General features: G+C 43.8%; 1 non-coding gene across 1 annotated transcript; it reads left to right on the top strand.

Annotated features, from left to right (window-relative positions):
- Nucleotides 1-234: 234 nt before the first annotated feature.
- Nucleotides 235-308, top strand: TRNAW-CCA (transfer RNA tryptophan (anticodon CCA)). Its single transcript has one exon. It is a non-coding gene; the product is annotated as a tRNA-Trp (tRNA).
- The last annotated feature ends 6749 nt before the right edge of the window (nt 309-7057 follow it).

The raw sequence follows: 7057 nt of genomic DNA, 5'->3' as shown, positions 1-7057 counted from the left end.
TATTGTTCCCCGTACATCCCAAAATGATATTGGTGAGAAATTGGTGACAAGAGAAATCCATCTGGGTAGATTGTTTGTGTTATTCAACTGATTCCCCCACAAGAGACATTCCATTTATCTTCCTCTCTCCTGGTCGGTGAAAGAACCACTCCGATTAAGAGTCTGATTCTATTCCCGTGTCCGGATGTCCGCAGATTCTGATTAGAATGGAAACTGGCTTACGTGGGGAATGGAGCGCCCTTAGTTCAGTTCGGTAGAACGCAGGTCTCCAAAACCTGATGTCGTAGGTTCAAATCCTACAGGGCGTGTTTCTCCGACTCAAGTCGGTATCAGCTGGTTCGACCAATACCCACACATACTAAGAATTTGCATTTCCCGATCCCTCTGGATTACCAGAGAGATCTTAGGAATGGGAGAAGGATATGGCAAATGAGTCTCCGTCTTCTACCGAATATCTAGTTGGTCGCCACGTCGATATTGCAAATATGCAGTTACAAATAATCCAGCTAGAGTTATTGGGATCAAACCCAACACAATTCCGGATAGCAGTGCTTCAACCATTTGGGTTCACATACATTTAGTACAAATACTTACCGAAAAAGATTCAGGTATTAATTGGTAATAGATGATTGGTAAGTGCGGCGGATCAGTAAGTGCTAATGGGCACTCCTCGTTCCTTCTAAGCTGATACTCTTGTATCATATAAGCCGGATCTTATTCAATCCAACAAATAATACTGAAGTTGAGATTGGTGCGGACGATAGAAAAGCGAAGTGACTCGGTGGAGTAAGCATAGATTTAAGTACCAAATTGATTTAGCAGATAGGTTAGTAGAAAAATAATTGGTTACTCGGAACTATCGAAAGGGGATTCGAAGCTTGGTAGACATATGAGAGCAGTTTATCCGACGAGAAGATCGCGTTTCAGAAGCTGGGAATGGGATCGACAGTTCATCGAAATATCTCCAACCTCTGAATGAGTGGGAGGAATCGAATCTTCCCAGAAAGAGGAACAAGACAAGATTGGATATTAATATCTCAATTATATGTATCAGATACCCCTACATGACCAGGTTCCCCCGAGTTCTCGATGGAGAATCCTATAGTTCTAATGGCAGGATTTGATACGGAAGTCATTCGAAAGAAACTTAGACGTGGTGGGTTAACCACGCGCGTTGAGACTCACCGGAAGCATCGGAACCTCCAATTGAACAATCGGGGAAAAAAAAAGAATCATATTCTTTCCATAGGTTCTCCTAAAACGCGGAGAAAATACTGATAGATTTGTATACTCGGGGGGGAGGGGGGGAATTACGGTTTCTCCGCTCGGTTTATTTACAACTCGTTTATTTATCCGGCGAAATAAGAGGAATATTGCTGCTTCGAGGGGGGGCTAGCTATACTAATCCAGTATGTTTCGGGTATACCCTCGGTATAATAATGACAACTTAACGGGGATCGCTCAGGTATACCGGTAGATTCTCCATCTACTGGTACTCACACCTCTCGGCAAGCAATCCTCCTTAATCCCGCAGGGATATACGGAGCTGAACATGTCTGGGAATACGGGAGAACGTCCTTCTGCTGACATTATTACTAGTATTCGATACTGGGTCATCCATAGCATTACTATACCTTCTCCGTCTATTGCAGGTTGGTTATTCGTCAGTACAGGTTTGGCTTACGACGTTTCTGGAAGTCCCCGCCCAAATGAATATTTTACGGAGAGCCGACAAGAAGTTCCTTTAGTAACTGGCCGCTTCGATTCGCTGGAACAAGCTGATGCATTTACTAGATCTCAGGAGGTACCAACGACTCCAGATAGAACTTATCCGATTTTCACCGTTAGGTGGCTAGCCGTCCACGGACTAGCTGTACCTACAGTTTTTTTTCCAGGCTCTATATCGGCAATGCAATTCATTCAGCGATAATCCCTATATAAGCTATAAATCCACGACGCAACCGAACCCGAATAAACAGAGTGTGGAATTGAATCGTACAAGCCTTTATCGGGGACTCTTATTGATCTTCGTACTTGCCGTCTCATTTTCCAACTACTTCTTCAATTAGAAACTGAAGAGATTTGATAACCCCAATTGGGAAAAACTAAGACCTGATTTATTTGTGACTGTTCGTGTCTCGAGTCGTGACTAAATAATGAAATCAAAAAGGGAGGGGGGTGGGACAAATGGCCAATACCACTGGAAGGATTCCTCTGTGGCTTATAGGTACCGTAGCTGGTATACTCGTGATAGGTCTACTGGGAATATTCTTTCATGGAGCCTATTCGGGATTGGGATCATCCCTCTGAGAATGAATAAGCATTGGGAAATTCTTCCTACTCGCAGGTGAAAAGATGTGCCGGATCCCGGGGGTTCATAGGTCCGGAAACGGGTCAACCCCCTCTTCCGGAGTCTGTTCTACTGCTCCGGGTGCGACAACCCCCCAGCTGTATATGCTACTCCGCCTCAGCAGAGTCAAATTCTGGTACCGTACTCGGGTGAGTAGGTTATTCGATCGATTCTCTCCCGAAGAATCGATCGCAATTGGATGAAGGGGCGGTAATTATTGCAATCATTTGATAAGTATGGGACAGATTCCTACCGGGATTGGGAGGGTGCATATGCTTTTGATAACAAACCAACCCACGAGTCACTCGTCTGATTCTTCGAGAGATCGAGGGATGGGGGGAATCATATCACATTAAATCTCTGGACTCGGGAGGAAGAAGGAAGGACTCGACCTGAGGTTTAAATCCAATTCCAGGTCGATTTCCTCATAGTAAATTGGGGGGAGTACACGGTGGCGGTGGCTCACCCGCCACCACCGATATCGGAATAGAAAAAATAGTTAGCAAAATTGGATATATTTTCTGATACCTGTCGGGGAGACTATTATTGAAAACTTGGTTTCATCACCGAATATGTTTTTGAAGAATTCCAGTTATTCTTACTGCTAACTGGACTCAACCGGCTCCAAATGATACCACAAGAGTTGTACTTATCGCTTCGTTTAGACGTATAGAAGAGGTAGAAATCCAGAATTTGTCTTTGACTCGTCGGATTTACAGTCAATTACCAACCCTTTCCGGATGGTTCACATCCGAAAAGTATGGACTCAGAAATTCATCTCCGCCAATTGGACTTTCTCGAACTGCTTCTTCTTTGACACTGGGAATATCTGGGCCAGAGTAACCGATGCAAGAAAAAGTAGAAGACCTTGAACACGTAATGGATCCTGAAGTACAATCTCTGCCTCTGCTTGACCGAATCCACCCACGTTAGGGTTATTGGTCGATGGTTAATCAGCTTTAATATATTCACCCTCCGAAACGATAAGTTCGGGACCGGGAGGTACAGTATCAACTACTTCACGACCCCCCGATGTCTCTTGGGTAGTGATTTCGTATCCACCCCCCCTCTCCCTACGTGTTATTCTAGTTATCCTTCCCGTCGCCGAAGCGTTGTAAACCGTATTATTGCTTTTACTTCCATCGGGATAGATCTGTCCCCTTCCCCTATTCCCTCCAACATATAGGGGGTATTTTAAAAAGTGTACCTCTTTATCAACGGCAGGATCCGGTGAGAGAATCGGAAATACGATTTCACTATATAGCTTACCCGGAACCGGACCTATTACTATCATGTTCTTTCTATCGGGGCGATAGCTCTGGAACGAAAGTTTACTTAATTTCTCCCTCGCTTCGGTTGGAAGACGATCAGAAGGAGCCAATTCAAACCCTTCGGGTGGGATCGGTACGGCGCCTACATTCAATCCTCCCTTTTTACCATTTGCAAGTACTTATTTTATCTACATATCATAAGGAATCTTAACAACTGCTTCGGACACAGTATTGGGAAGAACAGATTGCGGAACCTCAATATCCACGGGTTTCTTAGCCAAGTGACGATTAGCACATACAATACGTCCAGTTGCTTCTCGTGGATCCTCGTAATTCTATTGCGCAAAAATCGGATATGCATTTGATACGGATGGACGATTCATTCCATCCAGAGTGATCAACATTGGAAATGACAGGGTCAACCACTTCGCCATCCAGTCCTTACTACTTCTCTTTCGCATAGTTCGATTATTAGTATTAGGGTTTCTCACAAATAGATTGTTTCTTGACATCATAGGTAAAATATTACTCCCCTCTTTTGGAGTATTCTGATATCCCGACGATTGCGGGAATTGCAAATTTTTATCCTCCCACTACCCAATACCAGAAGAGGATAATAAAATCCAATTCCTACGAGAAGTGAGTCTACTCCGTTGGATGCAACTGGCAGATACTCGGTGGAGTGATTATCATTCATTCATTGTGTGATAAGTCGCTACGATTGAAGGAGATATACGACTCAAATGGCGAGGAATCCGATATTTGGAGACTGTGTCTGAAATAACCGGGAAGGTTGAGACGAAACAAGAGATTACATATTTGTTGTGAGCGAATCCCAGATGTTCCAGGAGAGAATCTACAACTATTTCCCAACCGTGGGGGGAGTGAAATCCAATACATAAATCCGTTAATGGTGGAGTAGAGAACGCTTTCGTCGTATCATTTAAGCTATAGAATAACTCCCGAATCCAGGAATTTGAAACTGCGAGTCTTTCTTTACCTACTACGAACAAGCAGATCGAGGTGGCAATGCTAATTACGTCGGTTACTAGGTGCGAGATTATCTGGGTGTTTCCCTCGTTACATATTACCACCAATTGAATAGTTTTGTCATACACATCTGTGCCGTAGTCTTGTAATTAGGTATATACAGAGCCTCTCATTGTTTCACCCAACCGGAGTAAGCCTTCTATCTCCTGAAGTCGTTTGAGAGCTACCTCTTCCCGGAAAGAATTAATAAATATTTGTGACTGGAAGGTATTCCACCAATTTCTGATCCGAGGTTCTAGAAACCAATTCTTCAAGACAATTGGAATCGCGGAAGGGAGAAGTAATAGACATCCGATATATTGAATAGGAGCTACTGCTTGATATTTAGCCAATTCAGAATCGTTAAGTACTAATGAACTCGATTGACCCGTCAACTCTGTGTTGAACCTTGATGAAGTACGAGTTATGGACCGTGGCATCAGACTTATAGACTCATAAGCCGTTGTACTACTGGGGGAATCCACTGATTTGCGGACAGAAAATTTATCATTTGAGTTATCATTTATTTGGAGTGACGGAGAAGTTGTGGGACGGTGCCGTGTCCAGGAATCAGGATCATTTGGAGTTGCTTCGATCCGAGCCAATTTCCTATTCATTTGTTCCGTCTTACTCGATTCTCTTGACACATATTTACCCGCAGGAGCCAAAGGATTATCCCCTGGTGGATTTTGCGATAAATCACCAATTATGTTTGGTTTCCTCCCCACCCTGCAGGGATCTAGACGAACCAGTGGAGGCGCTGATTGAAGAGGCAGAGCAACTGGGGGGTGAGATGGAGATGCATCACGGGACCTTTCCTCTGTCGATATTTCTTTCCCACGGGAGGTAGGAGGATAATTCCCGATCAGGAGCAACTGGCGTTGCTTCCTCCTGATAAAGAACTTAAGACTATTCCGAATCTTCGATACAGATATGCTGATCCTACATTCTAAAAGACTCCGATATATAGTAGATAGAGATTTACTAGGTTCTGCATCCGTATGAGCTACCGCAGCCTGTGACGAATCTTCCGTAGATGATATTGTTTCTAGATAATAGGAAGAGTCTTCTCTTACGGATTGTAGTCGCTTACTAGCTTCGTAAGCTCTATCCGGGGAGCGACGTGGGGTATTGTAGAACCACCGGAGGAGTCTCCAACAGTATGATTTCATATATTATTTATATGGTGAGGAGGGGAATTCACGAAGTAAATTACTAAGTGGATGAATCCCCGTAATCGAATCCTCTTTTCTAATTCCCTTCTCTAATCGTCACTATACCATCCTAATTTCCTTCCCTCATCTCATTCGCTTCTTCTAGGAACCTCCGGATCGGTCGAAATATTAGAATCCCTCGATTGATACACGTGAAAAACGAGCAAGTTCAGCAGCTTTTTCTTCTGTTTCTCCCGACGCCGAATCCTCACCAATCCGGGTTAGGGGAATGTCTTGCCGACCCCTCATCTTCAAGTAAAGGACTCGACGAGGATAGAAACCTCCTCGAATTTCCAATTTAACTGCTTGTATATCTCTCATTGCAAATTGGATACAAATACGACGGTTTCCCCCGGGGAAACCCCAGCGAGAAATGGGGAAGATTCCTTCTCATTTATCAAATGAATTGTAGCCGCTACCCACATCCCGAAATATCGTACGCCACGGATAAAATCCAGGGAAGAGACCCGCGATACCATAGAAACACATCACAATACCTTGTGGAATGAAAACAATCTGTCCAGATGGAAGTGTGGGGATTAAATCTTCACCAATATAACTAGAGATTCCAACCGCCGGAAAACCCATTGCGCCACGAACCGGGATACGGGCCCAACACAAATTACTGAATCTACGAGAACCTCTTGGAGAATCTACTCGAAACCATTCGGATTGACGATTCATTAATACTCCCTCCAGAAATTGCCTTGTTGGAATGAATCAGCCGCTTATATTGTTATTGGTCCCACCTCTACCCTACCCCCCCCCCCCCTCCCCGAATAGATGCAGATACAGATACAGCCGATGCTTCGACATCACTTCATTTTGAAAAGGATTCTTGGAAGGGATTCTGTTTCCGAGAAGTTTAGAACATTTTCCACTGTTTTGGTGCGTAGGTGGGGGTCGCTAAGATCTATATGTCTTAGCAACGATGGAACGATCCACGTCTCACTTATCCATAAGGGGAAAGTGAGATATAGATTGAGATGACGTTAAAGATTCCCAAGTGCTAAAACAAGTGCTCAAATAAAATAACCGCCGGTGAAGCTATGTGGAAAGAATATATCCGACCGAATCAAAAGCAAGAGTAGTAGTCGTAATTGATCGATCCTATGGAACAATTTCCGTGAGATAGTGTACAGAACAAGAAATTGTAGAATTTCGTCCCGTTCTATATAAATAAACAGAGATAT

The sequence above is a fragment of the Dipteris shenzhenensis genome, unplaced genomic scaffold (genome assembly GCF_047967505.1).
Source record: "Dipteris shenzhenensis isolate YYH24624 ecotype China unplaced genomic scaffold, Dip_SZ_1.0 scaf0171, whole genome shotgun sequence".
NCBI lineage: Eukaryota > Viridiplantae > Streptophyta > Polypodiopsida > Gleicheniales > Dipteridaceae > Dipteris > Dipteris shenzhenensis.
This window is presented reverse-complemented; position numbering and strand designations above follow the sequence as displayed.